Here is an 18,947-nt window from a genome sequence, read left to right as displayed (position 1 = left end):
TGGTTCAGAACAATACATACACAGAGAGGGCTGCTGGTAGGAAAATAAACATGTAATATTAAAGGTGCTCCATGACCAGGGGGTCAGAAACTAGAGAAAGAAGTCAAAATTCATGGCACTTTAAAAAAAACCCATACACAACACATTCACCATCAATCTGAAGAACGCTTTAATGATGCAAAGAGCCCTTTGAGCATGCAAATGGTTTGTGTTCATGTTTGTGGGTTTATATAGAACCATTGTCTTCACTAAATAGCCCTTGAAGAACCGTCCTTTTTAAGAGTGCACCTTTACTTGTAAGAGTGTACTACTAAGAGTATACTTAATCATTATAAGTGAATATTATTTTGTGTCTAAATAAGAGCTAATTATTATGACATGAAACTTGACATGACTTACTATACATTCTAAAGAAATGGGTTCTTTAAGGGCTCTTTAGTAAATGCAACAGTTATGTACCGAAACGTGACAACTCAAAGAACAATTTGAATATTTAAATGGTTCTTTGAATTGTTAAATGGTTCTACACTTGGAGAAACTGTTAATGGTTCTTTAAAAGAACCATTCAAAAATGGTTCTATTTAGCACCGAAAAGGGTTCCACTATTGTTACAAGTCAAATAACCTTTTTTTGGTACTATATTGAACCCCTTTTGTCAAGAACATAGGAACAACAGTGAGGGCATCAGAGGTGGGTTTTAAGACTTATAGTCTAATTTAAAAGGTTTAATAAAATAAAACCGTTCAACATAGTTACAAAACTAAAATGAAAAAAATCTGTTGATGTGGCTGTGTTAGTGTACCTTCTTAGTCCCAGCACATTCTCACAAAGTCATTTTCACCCCTTAGTCACTTCACAGCTTGACTCCACTATGGCCTGAGCATTACACTGGGCTTCACTCAAGCCTCATAGGCCAGACACAATTAGCAAACATTGGAGTAGGCCTGTGCACAGACATTTTAGGGGGCAGGGAGAAAAAGGGTAACACGAATGTGAATTAAACAATTTAATTTAGAGTGTGTGGCAAACACTCTTACCAAGAATGAGAGTCAAATTGTGTTTCAGAAGAAACCAAACGCAGTGTTAAGAGTTCACCAATGTAGCAAAAATACAACCTTTATTTCCCAAACAGGGATTTGAACCCAAATACAACAGACTGCAACATTACTCACTAGACCAGTGGTCACCAACCCTCCTCCTGGCGATCTGCGTTCCTGCAGGTTTAACCTCCAACCCAAATCTATCACATCTCTTTGAACTAATCAAGGGCAGCTGAAGACATTGGATGGATCAGGTATGGTAGATTAGGGTTGGAAGGCTGGTGCCTCACTATTTAAGAGCTCCACAGGGCCTGACATAACTCCCTGTGTTTTTTACAATAACAAAAAATTGATTTAGCAAATTATTAGCATCATTTATTGCTGTTTTTTGGTAAAATATCTACCATTTTCAGCACTGTGATGATGCATACTGAGGTGAAATGTCCAGTAGTGCATCAAAGAGTGCAAAACAGCAAGGCCACCAAAGAGTGATAAAGCTCATGGAACCCAAACCAAACCACAAGCACTATCAGCGGTGCAGATTTGGTCTGACAAGTGGGAAGGACCAACATCAGGAGGCTAAAGCCTACATACATCAATTTAAACATAAAACTCTGTAAACAACATACGACTACAATTACATCTATCATATTGATACTTCATGTGTTGTATGTCAATATTAAAGCACAAAAACAAATAATATATAATAATACATGAAGAGCAATAGTGTCTCCCAACAGTAACTTTACAGAAGACAAAAACATTCCTAACTTTTAATGTGTCATGGTTTCCTCTTTGTTCCTGTGCCTGTTACTTGCTCTGTTTCGTAGGTTCTTGTGCCCCACCCTTTCCCTCGCCTTCCCTATTAGTATCCTGACCTGTCTGTAGTCTCTGTCTCCTCCCTCTCCCAGGTGTTCCCCATTTGTTGTAGCCTTTATCAAGCCCTTTGTTTCAGTCAGTGTTTGTCTGGTGTACCTTGTCACTTTGTTAGATGTAGTTGCTGCCTGGCTACCTCATGTTTGGCTTGCTCAATGTTTCTTTGTTAAGCGTAGTAGTTAGTTAAGCGATGTGTTCAATGTTTCTATTAGTCTGTTTTGAAGTGTGTTTGTAAGTACATTCAGTCTCCTGGCTCTCTACACACATGACAATAAGTTAATGTAAAGAGGTTTTATCCCAAGTGATTTTGGGGCATTTCTATTGGTCCATTTGTCCATGACATTTTCACACAATGTAAAGGAGGGCTGCTGTGTTCGAATGATGTAGAAACGTAAAATAGCAAAAAATTGAAAAACATGTTTTTCCACTGGGCAGTGATATGTAAATAATCTCTAATCTGATTGGCTGCCCTCAAAAAGCAGTCCAGGATGAAACACTCCTTATAACTTTAACGTGAATGGGCTTTTTGCAATTTGAGTTTTTGCAATTTAGTTTCTATCCATGGTCCAGACTGACTGACTGAAGAGGGAATATTATGTTTCATATTTTTTTTTTACAGTGGTCATCAAATAAATTCAGTTTACTATGATTTGGGCCCTTTAAAGATTCAGTTTTCAGCCTGAAGCCTTGAGTGTCTGTGTTGCTACTCAGCATCATTTTTAGTTTTCAGCAAATGACACCAAACAAGAAACATGCCTGTGCATTAGTTTGGACTGAAAGACTCCTTTGAGTGGTCTGGTGTGGTAGAAGCTGGCTGGGTGTTTTGAACTGAGCTGCTGAGAGCTGAACAGACAGGCGTTCATGTTAACAAAAAAAAACCTCAGCACTGGGACTTCACAGGTCATTGCTTGGCTTTGCTCTTTTCCCGCAATTACAGGCTTTTTAGGAGCCATGGAGTATAAGTGAGATTATCTCTGAACGTTCTGCCTGAAGGAATTGCACCAGCACCAGTCTTGTGACTGAACAGGGATTTGTTTTGCAGCTCAGTTAAACACCTTGGAGGTTTAGATGCTTCGTTAGTGTTTGTTTCATGTCTAGATAAAAAGGATGTTGCAATATTAGACGTCATTATTTCCTTTAATGTAATTGCATAAAGCTCTTTTAACAGGATTTCCTGATAAGATACTGGAAAACAAAAGAAAACAGGATTTCCTGGTTAGAAATGAGTGTGCCAACTACTGGCACACTGCAGCTTTAGAGATTATCTGACCCAAAACTGTCACTTGCTGAGAAAAGTTCTTCAGAGGTGATATTGGAAAAGGAAACTTTGATTTGTTTTCTCCTGGAAGCCAAGGCTGCTGTAGTATAGCCTACTGTATATCACAGTGATTTGCTAACATACCTTATATGCCCAAAGGTGTTCAGATTCCCCCTCTAATTAGTGAATTTAGCTACTTTGAGGTGCGCCTGTTGCTGACACAGGCGTTTAATTGTGCAAACACAGCTTGTATAATCTCCAGTAGAATGGCAGCTGCCAAACATGATCCTAACATCATCATGCCAAATGCTGAGCATCATCTTGCACTTAAAACCTGAGGATAATATGGTGTAATTGTTTGGGTGTTTTGGTCAATTACAATGACAATTACAATTATAAAGTTATGTGAGACAGACACATGCCATATGTTGTTATGGTCAGGGCATCCAACTTCAATATGCCATTATTTCACTAATCACTTTGATATCTTATGAATCTGGCCATTTTGTGATTAAATCTGTACTTGCTGCCTTATAAATTTAATACATTTTTGCTTTTACAGAATTTCAAAACAACTGTCAGCTCAGACATATTTTTTAAACATTTTAAACTGGAGTGTCTTTTATGTGAAAATGCAAGAATTTTGATTTATTCTATTGTTTATTATTAGTAAAAATAAATGATTAGCATAAGGCAGCCATGTTTTTATTGATTTTCTTTTCTTTTTTTTTTTCATTTTTCATGCTGAGTGCTAAAGCTCTGATAGCTGATTTTAGCTGATAGCTGATTTTGAGTCAATGAAGTTGAATTGGAACAAACCCAGTCTTGTTTATTGGAACACAGCCCTCGCAACCCTGCCCAACACTGGGCAGTGGAGCAGTGGATCTGCATTCTCTGGACTGATGGACCTTTGTTGAAGTGAGTTCAGAACCTGCCATCCTACATCAGTACAATGATATCAGAATCTTCTAACACTTGCGCAAGGCCTGGTAGATACCAGAACTGTCACCATCAGATAAACAGCACTTGAAACTTTCATCTTTGATTGATTAAAGAAAATCAAGCTCCTCTCTTGCTTCAGATCTAAAACAATCCACAGGTGTTTCTGTCCATCCATCCACTGTGAGAAGACAAGTCAGCGGTATGAGACTGAAAAGGTGTGTAGCTGTCAGGAAGCCTCACTGAGAAAAGGAAATAGACAAAAACAGAATATTTTGGACCACCAAAAGTGGACGATTGAGATGTGCAATAAGATTTTATGGACTGGTGAATCTAAATTTGTAATTGGATCATGAAGAGCAGAAAATGCAACCAACTTCTGAGACAGAACTTTGGGGCTGTGGAAAAAAATCCCTGCAGATTTTTGTAAAACACTGAAAGTGAGTCTCTGTAATAAAGCCAAAGTGTGGACACACAATACCAAAAAATGCAATATTATATTTAGCTGTTGAGGTTTCTGTGTAATTTTCTGTAAAATATGTCTTTTCTCTTTTTCTGATACTCTTTTGTTCCTGTTTTGACTGGAAATGAAATGAATAAAGGGTGGTCTCTGACTTTTGTACAGTATTGTATTTACTATGCTCTGAAAGCAAAGAACATTTAGGTGACACTGGGCTAAAATATCTGTATTTTATACTGCATTAAAAGTCATATTTCTCTGTAATGCTAATCCCGATAGACATAGTCCCAGTTTCTACATGCATTGACAATGACATATATATATAAAACCATAACAAAAATACTGGGTATAGGCGTTGGGAAGCAATTCCCGTATTGGTGCATCCCTATTGTACATAAAAGCAAATTAAAACTATACTAAGGCATTAAACTGATTATTATTCCTAATAGCTGAAGTAGATCACACACATTAATGATTATTAAATGTTAGTACATGCCTCTTACACTGTGAGACAGATCTTTGAACACTGTAGAAATATTGTAATGCATTGAAAAAGGCTTGTTGAAGCTAACTGAGCATGATTTTTTGTTAATCTCTAGCCAAGGAGCAACTCAGGAGCCATTTGTGCCACATGAATGCACATGAACCGCTCTTTAAATACCATCATGTTTTTCACTTCAGTGCATTCCGGTACTAAGACAAATGTGCCCCGGCTTCAAGTGTTCTCCTACGGTTTAAGCCTAAAAAGATGACAAGGGCTAATCCATCACTTAATCACGATTGGCCATGCAAGCGAATAGAATGTAGAGGAGGATGTTTTTGTGTGGACAACCATGTGGAGGAGATTATGTGACAAAGCCACGTGTCATGGAAAATGAAGATGCCTGAAGCTGCCCAAAACATGGTCATTCCTTCCAATAAGGTCAGGGCAGTCACAGAAAGGTCACCATGTGTTGTGTCCACCAGATGATATTGACTCAGAAGTTTAGGAAGAGGAGCCTTTCTGGAGTGCAGAAACCTTTTTAACCTGAAGTTGTGAATGTATTATAACTGGATGTTGAATGTCAAGTTACTATAAACAACATTAGTCATTCTGTTTTTGTCATCTTGTAATATTAAAACCAAGAACTAGTTAACACTAGACGTGCTTAATTTATATTGTGATGATAAATAGTCCATTTTAATCAGTATTATTATTAGTCTGATAATGGAATTATAGCTAAACTTTACAATCAATAACTTTGCACCTCGTTTTTGCTCACTCATGCCCTGTCATATGGTCATGCTCTATTGCTTCACAGTGTGGAAGTTTATCAAGGTTTCATCAGAGAACAGCAGAACTGCGGTTTGTAACAAATGTTCAGATGAGCAACAGAGAGGGAGAAATACAGTAAAGACGTTTAGTATCACTAATTACATAAACCAATTAAAAAGTCATCATTCTTCAGATCTGCAGGTCTATGCAAAAGTCAGAGACCACTTTTGATTTACTTAATTTATGGTCAAAATGGCCATAAAGTTATTCATTTTACAGTATTAGGACAAAACTAGAAACTATATATTTAGCAGATAATTACACAGAAGCATCAACAACCAACTATAATAGTAAAAATTTCAGTGTTTAGTGTGTCCACGCTTTACCTTCATTACAGCTTCTATTCTTTTCAGGAAACTTTCATTTTTTCAAAGAAATCTACAGGAATATTTTTCCACATCTCCAAAGTTCAGTCTTAGAAGTTGGTTGCACTTACTTCTCACAATCCAAGCAATCCCAAACACATTCAGTGATGTTGAGATCTGGACTGACTGGGGTGGTCAGTCTATTGCTCTGAGAACACCAGCAGCTTGTTTGTTTGAACTTATTTTGTGGATTTCCTTTTCTCAGTAAGGGCTTCTTGACAGCTACACATCTTTTCAGATCCATAATGATGAGTTTTCTCCTCTCTCTCAAAGATGAAAGCTTTAAGTGCTGTTTATCGGATGGTGACAGTTTTGATGGTCTATTAGGTCTTACACAGTTGTTAGGAGTCCCATTTTCGTTTAGATCTTTCAATAATTTTTCATGTTCCAGTTTCGGAAACTCCTGTTTTTGAATACCAATGGATGTTTTGACTGGAAATTAAATATATCTGACTGCAAGTTATGTCATTACACTTCATATTGTTTTGAAAGACAGTTTTAAATACATAAGCAATAAACAGAAAGTTTAATTTTTAGAAAAGTGGCTTCTTTCTAACACATACAATATTGCATAAAGTTCCTTTTGGTGTAATTTTAAAGAGCCCATATGATGAAAAACTACATTTTTCTCACTTCACTGAAATAAGAGTTTGATGTAGTGTGCAAACATTGTTAAAGTTTTAAAGTTTGAATGCATTGTTTTTGTGATGTCACAAAAACCAACTGTTAATTCAGCCCAGACTGCATTTTGAATGAGGCAATGATATAGAGCAGCCAGTCAGAGCAGAAAATGCCAAGTGGACGTGAAGGCACAAAACATACAAGATAAATGACGTAGAGTACGGCCCTTTAAGAGAATAAAACAAAACAGCCCACAAGCCAGGTTTGTCAGGTTTGTAAGGCTTTGTCTTTCCCTCTGATCTCATTGTCATCTAGGAGAAACTAAAGAGATATTAAGGGGATCTCCTTTTAGATTCTTCTTTCTTATGGGACGAGTTAATCTCACTGTGTCCATTCTTGGCTAAAAAATCCTATAAGCAGTATGTCTGGCAAAGTCTGAAGGAGGACTCTGGCTCATGGGTCTGTTCTTTCTATCTAACGAAACAGCCAGACACCGTCTCCTAAATCTCTCGGTTACACATTGTCATCTCCTACTCTTACCCTACACTAGATTAATGAAGTGCAAAGTGTGTCCCTTTCTCTTAGGCAAACTGAACATGCTAAATTACCTTTGCCTGTGCAAAGTAAAGGGGAAGTGTTATATTTGCAAGTCAGGCTTGGAGATGAGCTGACACACTGTGAAGAAGCCAAACATGTCCTAGTGGCCTCTCTCTAAAAACAGACCCTAGCAGTCAGGGGGCAATAGGCCAGCACAGACACTGGGGTGGAATGTAATTACAAGGGCCGCTATAGCGGTCACATTCACTTGTAAACGGTTTCAAGCAGTTTTAGCAGAGCAGTTAGTTGCATGCTGAACTTATCGACGCTTATTTGTTTAAAAGCATGTTTTGAAAGAGATTATTTCACTAAAATTAGGCCACATTATAGGTGCTGTTGTGTGGCATCAGCTATACTGTCATTTCAAGACAGCAATTCTGATCTCCTTTCCATCTTGGATGCTTTATAAAAAGCCTCCGGCCACCAGCTGTGATGGAAAATGTACAGGGTTAGCTGACTCTGCCTTTTGTCTGTACAGACTAGGCTGACTCTTGATTACTAGATTTTAAATTAGCAATAAAAATTAATGGCAATGAAATGGCAGTAATTAATAGGCATTTTGCATGAGTATAAATAATGTATATTTATATTCTGCTACTCGTCTCTTTTACTGTAGTAAACAGAGGCTGATGGAAACACTAATTTATGCACTTACCAAACTGTTATATATATATAAAAAAGCCAATCGGTTGGATGCATGATGTCAGAATGGACACGCAATAGCATTCAAACAAAACCTGTTGTACATGCAGGAATGGCTACAGTACAGGCTCAGTTGCGTATTGTAAACACACCATAGTCACAATACCCTCAGCAAACACAGCCTAAACCATCATAAATGAGGTGCATAATCTGTTTATAAACATCAAACCTGCAACAGTGCAGGAAACTCATACAGGAACTCACTTGAAGCTGCTCTTTAAACCCCTGTGTTTCTCTCAAACTCCAGGATTCCTAAGCAATCTTATCTATGATTTCAGTTAGACAGCTCGTAAGTGCCAACCATTCAAAATGCTTTGCTTTGTAGTGTTTGATTATAGCTATAATTGTTTAATATCGACAAACACTGGCCAGATGTTGATCAATGGGTGTTATTTTCATTGACCTTTGGACTTCACTGAAAGTTCACCAGACAGATATGTAGTAATTGAGGCCTTAACTTTGTGCTGTCCAGACAAAAAGGACTGTATTTACAGTGAATGACACATCATGGTGCAATTCATTAACAGTGTTAGCTGGAAAGTCATATAGCTGATATCCACAACTAGGGATGTTGAAAATCTTCTCAAGAAGAGTTCTGATGATAAATGTCTGTAAATTAGTGACTAACTTGTGTCCTCATGTAATACTTTAAAAAGATTTATTATCTAATGATTTCTAGGAAAAATGTTCTCTCCTTCGTGTTTAGTGCTATAACAATCTCCAGTCAAAATGGCCATATTGTTCCAAAAAAATTAAGAAAAAGAAGACAAAGATGCTGCTGGTGTTCTCAGAGTGATGGACTGACCATCCCAGAGTCCAGACCTCAACATCACTGAATGTGTTTGAGAATAATTGGATTATGAGAAGCAGAAAATTCAACCAACTTCTAAGACTGAACGTTGAAGGTGTGGAAAAATACCAGTGCAGATTTCTTTGAAAAATTGAAAGCAAGTCTCCTGAAAAAAACAGAAGCTATAATAAAGGCAATGTCTGGACATGACAAATACTGTAAAAACCGCTAATCTAGAGCTGTTGTTGCTCTAGCAACTCTATGCTTGCACATGTAGAGGGTCATCTTGCACATCTTCTATTCATATCTTGCATAATCTGGAACATGTGCACACCAGTATTCTATCCCCTGTGTACCCTGCATCTCATTGTTCTACTTCGGATTCACAAATTGCACACATGGAAATGTGTAAAACTGTACATAACTTTTATTTCATAACTTATATTACTGTGCAAAACTGTACATTGGAATAGTGCAACAGTGGTGTATTTTAATGTGTATATTGTGTATATGTGCATATATTTAGAGTCTAATGTATTATATGTAATATATGTTTTCCTTTTATTATTTTTTTTTGTATATAAGTACTATAAGGGGGTTATGCATCTAAGATTTTCACTCACCTTCGCACCTGTGTAAATGTGATGTGAGAATAAATGTGATTTGATTTGATTCTCATTTTGTCATGTTCTCACTTTTTCTCTTCATATGTCGTTTTTTCCTTACACTGAAAAATGAAAGGGTGGTCTCTGACTTTTGAGCCACTATGTTAGCTGAATAAGGCCTGAGCTCTACATGTGAGCACAGGTTTGCAAGCAGCACTGCAAGTAATACAGGATTCAGTTTTGTCATCAGTACATTCCAGTGCCAAATTCGTCTGAAAAGAGCCGGGGGGAAGGGGATGGAGGGGGGTTGGGGGTGGTGTAGATTGGTCAACAGTTCCCTCATTGTTTTTAATGCCTTTCCACACCTGTTCTGCCTCACTTGAGACAGAAACCAGAGCGGAGTGTTTCACAAGCTTTCCTTTATAGCCACTTTTGAGACTTGGCTGGAGTTGATATTTTGAGCATGGCTCACATGGTTTCAATAGAAAATGACTGAAGAAGTTAAACTAAAAAAATGTGCACATCAATATTTACTCTTCAAATAAGGATGGTATTTGGCCACCAAATGTGAAGAAAATAAAGTCCTGATAACCTCCTGCAAGCACCGATCTCCGACATGCAGAGTTCTGGGGGAGTCATCCCGACTGTCAGCTTATTAGCACAATCATGGCATTCAATTAGAACCCACAGGCTCGCGGCACGGCCACATGCTGAGACGGGAACTCGCAAATTGGATCTTGAATGGTCCTTCCAAAGGGTAACTACCTGTGATACTGAAAGTGGTTCTAATGCTTTCCAGAAAGGCTTGTTTGCAGGGTATGACCGGAGCCTTGTTTCTTATGTTAATGAAATATATTTACACTTGAAAGTTAGACAGCTGGTATTCTAGGGTCTCAATACTGGTTCGCATGTAATCATTAATGATTATGTTCTCTTTGATCCTTATGCAGGTCATTACTTAATCCAAGGTTTCCCAATATTTCTACCTTTAGACCCATCTATTTATCATTAAAAAGCATGAAGGCCCACAGGAAAACAAAATGCAACTTTTTTTTGCAGTAAATGTTTATTTTTCTACACAGCTAGACACTTGTTTATATATATATTTCTAAATAGAACCATAAACACTCAAAGAACCCTTTGCGTAATTCAGATTGGTGCAGGATGGTGCTGTTGATGATTCTATATGGAATCTTTTGGAAAATGGTTCTATATAGCACCAAAAAGGGTTCTTCTATTATGACAAGCTTGAGATCGTAACAACCGAAAATCTCTTTTTTGGTGCTATGTAGAACAATTTTCAAAAAGGTTCTATACAGAACCACATACAACACATTTTCCATCTATCTCAAGAACACTTTGACAAAGCAAAGATCCCTTTAATCATGCAAAAAAGTTCATTGAGTGTTCATGGTTCTAGATAGAACCATTTCTTTACTAAAGAACCCTTGAAGGACCATCATTTTAAGAGTGTAGTTGGAGTGCCCACCCCACAATATGTGTTGTGTATCAGTGAATATAGAATATCAACAGATTAGGCTTTTAGGCAAAGTTGTTTTGTAGCAGAAATCAGGCAGAATGATGACAAAGTAACTGGAATGTTTCTACATCAATTTTTTACACCAGTCACTCACGAGTGGACAGCTGAAACGTCAGGGGGAGTGGATTTTGTTTCTAGAGGCAAAGGGGCAAAAAACCGACAAAGCTGCATTTGTTGTAGGACTTGTATTAATATGGTTTATCATTTGAAAACCATTTCTACATCTTTTTTTAACATTAAGTCAGTTGGTTTTTCACGACAAAGTGCCATCACTGGCCCATTACGGACCTCTGGACCCTCTCAGAATTGGCCTGAAGACCACCAAAGGATGCTTTGAGAAACTCTTATCTAAGCTGTAGATGAGAGAGGGCACAACCTAATGCAGGGTAAAATGAAGCACAGATGTGTGTATGTACTTAAATAAGTGTTAGCAGAAAGTGCTTTAGGTCATCTTCTTGTGTTCCCATGGCAACAACATCTATGTTTCTATATCTACAGTAGACAAGATTCCCTATAAAGATTTGCCATGTTTTTGTATCTATAATGAGTTGTGTTTATGAGTCACAGAATTCACTCCTGTATTATTTTAATATCCCCATTATTGTCTGTAATATAGTACAGTTTTGCAGCATTTTGAAGTGAGAGTTAACCAGGCTTAAACACAGCCTCCCTACGGCAGGGTTAGTTTTACAGTGTTACAACTAAGCTTCCCAGAGTAAACAATGAGAGCAGCCCATATATAAATACAAAACAGTTCATTTTTTATATGTTGTTATGCACACATTAATCAAAGACATACTCTGAATGCCACATAAATAAAAATGATTTCAATTTTATTGTACTGATTTTACCTCTTCAACTTTTGGCACAGCCTTGTCTCACTAGAACATATTCATTTTAATGTATATGTTTTTTGGTGTTTAGGTTGGAATGTTGGTCTGATTCAAATAACAGAAATATATTGAATTAAATATGTTTGGCTGAATAGGTCATAAACAGCAGGTGGTGGACACAGTTCATGTCTTCTTTTGTAGCAGAGATGTGTAGGTTGCATCAATACGAAATGTTTAACTTTGTTAAAATACTTTAAAAAATGACTAAAAATTTACTAAAATTATTTACTAAAAAACAAAATGTGCTAGATTGTGCCACTCTCTCTCTCTCTCTATGAGCATTCTGAGTTTCCATGATGTGTTACTAAGCCAATGAAGCTCATGAGTACAGTGTGAGAACAGGGAATTTAAAAAATGATAAGAGCTCAAGGTGTAAATTGCATCTTCGAACTGACAAGCAGCATGTGATATATCAGACATGTCAGCTCTGATAATATCAGCTCTGATAATACACAGTCTGCTATATCTAAGCTACATTTACTCAGTTCTATGTACCCAAACACAATGGGATTTGTACATATCAAATGATAATATTTTTCCCCATTTATATTACGTATCCTTCTTGTACTTTAAAATACATAATAAACAGATTTTTTATTTTTTATCATATGTTAAAATAATGACTCAGAATATTGGCTTAATATCTCAAAATAATGGCTTATAATGGAAAAATCATAGGTGTTTTTTCTCCTGAAACTGGTCAGAAGAGCTTCCTTTTCCCACCTTTCCTGATAGCATGTACTTAGAAATTTCCACTGAAGTTCTATAGCAAACCCAGTACCTGAGAACTTTCCAGGCTCAATCCTACTTGGATTCTCCTTTCTGGTGGCTATTTTTAACAACACTTTCTCTGGAAGATGGTTTATCCTACAGTGCTCACATTTCAACCAGTCATTTTTTTTCAGATTGACAAGCTGATAGCTGAGTACCAAACAATTCCAGTGCAGCTTATCACACTTATGACAGAACTTTGCCAGGAGGAGTAATATTGCCAACTACACTGTAGTCTGAGACCTATAAAAATGTACTGTGGCTTCATTATTATTAATTAATACTGTAAGTGCTTTACTTTTATTTGGAGTTTACTGAGGTCAAACTGGCCGTAGAATGTATTATGTACGGTAATGGGTAAGAAAACAGGCCGTACATGCATAAAATGAGCAGAGTGGTGTTATAAGATACACTGTATAGACAAAAGTATTGGGACACATCTCTTAATCATTGAATTCAGGTGTTTGATTCAGTCTCATTGCCATAGCTGTGTAAAATCAAGCACCTAGGCATGCAGTCTGCCTTTAAAAACATTTGTGAGGGAACAGGTTGTTCTAAAGAGCTCACTGAATTTGAGCATGGTACTGTAATAGGATGCCACCATTGCAACAAGTCAGTTTATGAAATTTCTTCCCTTCTATGTATTACACAATCAACTGTGAGTGGTATTATTGAAAAGTACAAGCATTTAGGAACCACAGCAACTCAGCCACGAAGGCATCAACATCAGCACAAAAACTTTTTAGTGCTGGAAGCTTCATGGCATGGGTTTCCATGGCCGAGCAGCTGCATGCAAGCATAATGCCAAGCTTAGTGAGTGCTGTAAAGCACACCGCCACTGGACTCAGTAGCAGTCAAAACATGAATGCAAGAATGTTACCTGCATTGCGCCAAGTGTAAAGTTTGGTGGAGGAGGGATAATGCTATGGCGTTGTTTTTCAGTGGTTGGTCTAGACCCCTTATTTCCAGTGAAGGTAAATCTTAATGCTTCAGCAAACCAAGTAATTTTGTACAACGTCAAGCTTCCAATTCTGTGGGAACGGTTTGGGGAAGACCCTTTTCTGTTCCAGCATGACTGAGCCCCAGTGCACAAAGCAAGGTCCATAAAGTCATGGCTGGGTGAGTGTTGTGTGGAAGAACTTGACTGGCCCTCACAGAGCCCTGACCTCAACCCCATCTAACACCTTTGGGATGAACTAGAACGGAGATTGTGAGCCAGGCCCTCTCGTCCAACATCAGTGTCTGACCTCACAAATGCTCTTCTGGATGAATGGGCAAGAATTCCCACAGACACTCTCCAAAATCTCGTAGAAAGCTTCCCAGAACAGTGGAAGCTGTTATGGCTGCAAAGGGTGACCAACTTCATATTAATGCCTATGGATTTACAATAGGATGTCATAAAAACTCCTGTAGGTGTAATGTGTAGGTGTCCCAATACTTTTGTCCATATGGTGTACTTAATGGTGCAGGGTATGAAGATTAATACCTTTTCACTGTATAAGTGCATGTTTCCTAAGTTTAAAGCACCACTAGATGGCACTATCTTTCCAGTAACTGAACTCTGATCTGTTCACAATGCACTTCATAACAGAAATCCAGGCTTTGGGTCAGTTCTTCTTTTATAGCATGTCATTTACCTGTTTCATGAGTTTTATCGGACCATTTACATACTGAACATATTGATATTTCTCTGTTTAAAGAAAAAGTTTTTAAAGGCTCCCGGAACATTGAACTAATTCAGTATAACTGAAAATGTAAGATTCTGCCTCAGTTCAAACTGATTCTGCTGTTACAGTTGATGCCAAACAGCACCATCACATGCCACTGTGAGTGGAATGATAGTGTGAAATGGTGGAAATTGTATACTGCATAGTGGGATATTGTATCCTGCAGTTTCATTGGCCTGGACATGGATCACAGTCAGTTGATTTTGTGAAGTGTGTGGTCAGTGGTACATGTCTCAGATTACTGACTGCCCCAAGCTCTAAGAGAGAACAATTGTAACATAACCGCTTAAGCAAGTTCAGGGTCACTAATATCTTTTCAGTGACTCATTTTCACACATGGCATAATGTCGCTGTCAGAACAAAATCTTGACTCTCCATTTTAGTGGTTTCTCTATTTTTAAAACATAATCTGAAAATGCCAGCTGCTATTTACTTTGTGTTAAAATATCATGATGAATGGAGCAACAGAAACTGTCCAAAATGACTTAAAAAAATAGTTATAGTGACTTACATTAAAAAGTAGGAAGGATTTTTCCTTTTTGTCGTTACCGTTTTGGAAATACAAAGTTTTGTTCTGACAGCCAAAACATGTATGTCGAAATAATCTAAAATCATTATAAGTAAGTATGAGATCATAGTGGACTTGTAGAAACTCAATTCAAGTGGGTTGGTGTGAAATGCACTGTTTTGAAGAAACTGAGTCAGAATTGAATGGTGGTGATGGGAACCAGACGTCCAAAGCAAGTTATTACACTAAATGCTCATGAACACATTGTACTGTTTTACAATAGTATTGAATAAAATGGCTATATTTGCATTGACGACATTGCCCACTGGGTCTTGTCACCACCTCTATAAATAATAAATAAGTTTGTAAGTTTTTCTTCATTGAAACATTTCACTCCAAACCACTATGAATGACACTGCTTAAATCTCAAGGATTGAATTACTGAATAATGCAGCGATGTGGAATTCCCCTTTATGCATTAGTCAGTAAGGGGGTGAACTATGACTAACAAAAGCTCTTTCAATATGCATAACCATGTAAAAATGTAACATCTTGTATGTACACATCTAAAGAGTCATAATTGTTTACAGTGGTCATGATAGGAACCAGATATCTAAAGCTTTTAATGTTTTTTAAAAGCTTCCTCACAGAAAGTTATTACATGAAATGGTTGTGATTGTTGTTACTGTCCATCTCCATTTTGATTGATTTTTATCGAGCACATCAAGCGCCCTTTATACTGTGTGGAAATTTCACAATGAATGTATTATAAGAAACAATACCGTCCTCTCCTGTAAACTTTGGACTGCGAAGATGTGCTACCGCATATTTTTAAAGTACATTTATAGCAGAGATGTACACGGAGGGTGTTGTGAGGCAAAATAGTAATCCAAGAAAACTTCTTTTTTAATTTACCACTTTTTTGTTTTACCATTATCAACATTGCACATAAACTCAGAGGACATGTGTAAGTTCACTGGCCATTTTGGATAGTGAATAAATGGCTATACTTATGCACATCATGACCCCTAGTTCCAGTCACCACTACTGTAGAGAAATACAAGCCATGAAGATGTTCACATCTTAATTTAAGTATGTAAAAATGTTGAATAATCAATAGAATTCCCCTAATTCTTGGTTGGCTTGATAACATGGCAACAATGCCTGGTTGGGGCCTTACGGAAAGGTAAGACTGTATTCTGCTGCCACCTTCTGGTCCCAAACTGCATTTCCTGACCGGATCCATGGTAGAGCTCTTCTTCCACCCCGAATCTAAATCCTTACTATATGTTACAATGCATTGTTAAAATCTTAGACAGGCTTTCTTAGTTCTTATTTTCACTTGGATGCAGTCAGTTACTTGTAGTGAATATCCCTGTAAAAACACCTGTAACATCTTAGTTCAAGACAGCAAAGAGAAAAATAAAACTATTTTGCCCGTCTACAGAAAACTTAAGGATAATGTTCCCATTTGATGGCATTTTCCATTTATTCCCAAAATTATCTTTTCATTCACAGAGTCAGTGTGCAGAGAATTCTAATCAGAACCAAGTGAGAGTCGATGCAGAGAGTTTGGGGAGCATGTCAAATTTAAAATTCTCTCACACACACGCTTTCCAGGCTGCTGTGGGAGTGCATTGAGATTGAGTCCACTCTATAAGACAAGTCAATACAGCTATTGCTGCAGATATGGATTCAGGGCAGCAAATGGCATCATGGTTGATTAGGTGATCAATCTGTATTTCATATCATTTTCTAGAACACGTTACTGTTCTATAAAAAATTGATGTTTGTGAGAGAACAGACTGTAAGATTGATGTGCAGGTCAGCTTTGAACTGAGTGGTTGAAATAGATGGATTTTCTCTCTTTTCGATGCTATAGAACCAAATAAAAGGCATCCTTTCAGGCTGATCTGAGACCTTTTTGTCACCAGTTCGCCATAAATGTTCCATCATCAGAAAAGAGCAGCAAATGAATTTGGCTCTGTTTCATACTTCGTACACTGTGTTAGAAAACAAATGGTCAAACCATGTGGTGTTTATTTTAAACAGATCATTCCAAAACTGTGCTTTTCTTGTTGGCGAAGTATTCTTTCGAAATGTGGCTGATTTGTTTGAGATTGGTATCGTTTGAAGAATTTCTTTGCCAACTTCTGCAGGTCTGTGCAGTTCTGAGCTCATGATGCCATTAATGAACACAAGCTAACTGACACCATGGTAAAACTTTCATTTAGCAAATACAGACCATTGCTGGCTTTCTCGGCATCTTTTGCTGACCGGCACGTACAAGAGACATGGCCCTGTCCTATGACATTACAGATAACTTGTTAAATGGGTGCTGTAAAACTGATATGTCAAGAACAGTAAACTAACAAAATGAAAACTTACCAAGCAATGATACAACTTATGAGATGTTTCTGTGGCCTCCTTGGTGCCCCCTGTGCTGTGTCAATGTATTTGTTTCTCTGAAAGAAATATAATTTAATAAAGTAACCTAAAAAACTTAATTAAAGCTTAACCTAAAGTTAAATAGCTAAATAGCTGGCTTTGCGTGGAAGTGGTTCAAGTCCTATCTGGAAGATCGCTCATACCAGGTAACATGGAGAGGGTCCACATCCTCTCCATGCAGGCTCTCCACTGGTGTCCCATGCAGGCTCGGTGCTAGGTCCTCTTCTCTTTACACTAGCTCTCTTGGCAATGTAATATCATCTCATGGCTTCTCTTATTACTGTTGTGCTGATGACACTCAACTAATGCTTTCTTTCTCACCCTCTGACACACAGGTTTCCAGTTGGATCTCGGCATGTCTGTCTGACATCTCTTCATGGATGGCAGCTCACCACCTGAAGCTCAATCCTAGCAAGACTGAGCTGCTGTTCATCCCTGCAACTACAGGTCCTCATCATGATCTTGCCATCTCATTCGAGAACTCTCTGATTGTCCCATCTGTAGAGGCAAGAAGTCTTGGTGTGGTTCTGGATGGCCAGTTATAGTTCTCAACTCACATTGCAAACCTAACTCGGTCATGCAGATTTCTCCTGTACAACATCCGGAGGATCCGACCCTTTCTCACTCGAGAGGCCACCCAGGTGCTAGTGCAGTCTCTTGTCATCTCAAGTCTTGACTACTGCAACTCGCTCTTGGCTGGTCTTCCAAAGCAGGCCATCAAGCCTCTGCAATGCATCCAGAATGCTTCAGCACGGCTCGTCTTCAATCTCCCAAGTTCAGCCACGTCACCCACTGCTGCGCTCCCTTCACTGGCTTCCTGTAGCTGCACGCATCAGATTTAAAACCCTTATGCTTGCTTACAAAGCCAAAAATGGACCAGCCCCTTCCTACTTGATGGCAATGGTGAAATCTCGAACTGTACCACGAGCCCTTCGAGCTTTGAGTACAGCTCTACTTGACCCACCATCCTTCAACGTGCGTGGAAGGCAAGCATCAAGACTGTTCTCTGTGCTGGCACCCAGGTGGTGGACCGAACTCCCACTGGCTGTCCGTACAGCAGAGTCTCTCGCTGTCTTCAAACGCAGACTGAAGACACATATCTTTATACTGCACTTAAATGAGCACTGAATTAAGTATTGATTGTAAAGTATTGTACTGCACTTATGTATTGTATTGTATTGTATTGCACTGTTCTGTGTTTAACTCTGTTCTTTTTTCTCTAGGTGTCAATGACTTTCTGATTCTAGCAGTATCTGAGCTCAGGACTGACTTTCTCTCTAACCTATTGGTAACTAGTAAAGATACTTTCTCTGGATAGACAAAGCACTTTTTGTAAGTCGCTCTGGATAAGAGCGTCTGCTAAATGCTGTAAATGTAAATGTAAAATGTAAATACTTTTTGGAGTCAATGTATGTACACTACCAGTCAAAAGTCTGGACACACCTTAGTGAATGTTTTTCACAATCCTATAAATATCTAAAGGCATATGTGG

Source organism: Colossoma macropomum, unplaced genomic scaffold, assembly GCF_904425465.1.
Source record: "Colossoma macropomum unplaced genomic scaffold, Colossoma_macropomum, whole genome shotgun sequence".
In the NCBI taxonomy this organism is placed as follows: domain Eukaryota; kingdom Metazoa; phylum Chordata; class Actinopteri; order Characiformes; family Serrasalmidae; genus Colossoma; species Colossoma macropomum.
Note: the sequence above shows the minus strand (reverse complement) of the source record.